Source organism: Epinephelus lanceolatus, chromosome 18 (genome assembly GCF_041903045.1).
Source record: "Epinephelus lanceolatus isolate andai-2023 chromosome 18, ASM4190304v1, whole genome shotgun sequence".
Taxonomy (NCBI): Eukaryota; Metazoa; Chordata; class Actinopteri; order Perciformes; family Serranidae; genus Epinephelus; species Epinephelus lanceolatus.
Window position 1 is genome coordinate 39,309,213 of NC_135751.1, and position 1,153 is coordinate 39,310,365.

General features: G+C 40.4%; 1 non-coding gene across 1 annotated transcript; it reads right to left on the minus strand.

Annotated features, from left to right (window-relative positions):
* Positions 1–334: 334 nt before the first annotated feature.
* Positions 335–416, minus strand: trnas-aga (transfer RNA serine (anticodon AGA)). Its single transcript has one exon. It is a non-coding gene; the product is annotated as a tRNA-Ser (tRNA).
* Between the last annotated feature and the right edge of the window lie 737 nt (positions 417–1,153).

The window sequence follows — 1,153 nt, forward strand, 5'->3', positions numbered from 1 at the left end:
GGGGGAATGTTCCCACATCTCACCCTACTTCTACTTAGGGAAAGGATCTGAATAATTCCTCCAACACTGTGTGTGAGTTTTGGATTTGGACTCTATTATAAATCTATCCACATAACAGCACTTGCAGTACCCGTGTCTTAACACCATGGGTCGCTGTTTCACTACATTAAACCATTACAGTGGCGACTTGAAGCACTTCTAGTGTTGCTTTGTTACCGTGAACACGACATTTTACCCGCATATGTCGTCGTTTTCTGGGAATGTGTCGCTTCCTTAACATATGTGCAGTATTATGTTTTACTTGCATAACAATCACAATACAAAAAACGGAATGCGTTGTCGGCAGGATTCGAACCTGCGCGGGGAGACCCCAATGGATTTCTAGTCCATCGCCTTAACCACTCGGCCACGACAACTTGTGTTCAATATTGCTAAATTGAAACAATTGAAACTTAACGTCATACGATGTGGAAAAATACATTAAGTGAGAGTGAAAGTGAAGCTGTGTCTGTGTTTTATTGGCGGTAATGATACGGGAAGTAAAACTACAGTTTATATAGGCTGACGTAATATTAGTAAAGGAGCATTGTACCTACCAACCTTATGTCTAAATTAATTTTAAGACACATGGCAGTTCTGAATGTTTGCATACAGATAATGAAATACGCTGTTACGTCACTGTATCTGACAGCCGTACTTTGACATGCAAAATATGTCATAAAATGTGATGCATTGTGGGTTATAGTTTAACTGAGCAGCACATGTGATAATATCAGCATCTTAAACAAATAATATTCAGTGCATTTTTATTATAGCTTCCCACACATTACCCGCCTGCATGCACATATATGTACCTCAGAGGGTAATGTTGACATGTGCTGGGTAAGATATCGTTGTTATGGTTTTATCTAGTTTGTGTGACATTATCTGCTGCTGTGTGTCCCCATCTGTGAAGCTGCGGTGATGCAACACTCCTGCACCATTAAAGCTCAAACTGCACTGTTATATCTTAAAAATAAATATAAATAAATGTTAGTGTGACTCTAAAGATGACACTAATTGCGAGTAATTGTCATTTCGGTCATTGTTGCCACTGAGCTGGAAGCCGCGCGACCACGTGACTCCTCTGGTGCGAGCCTGCTGTTTGTTCAGC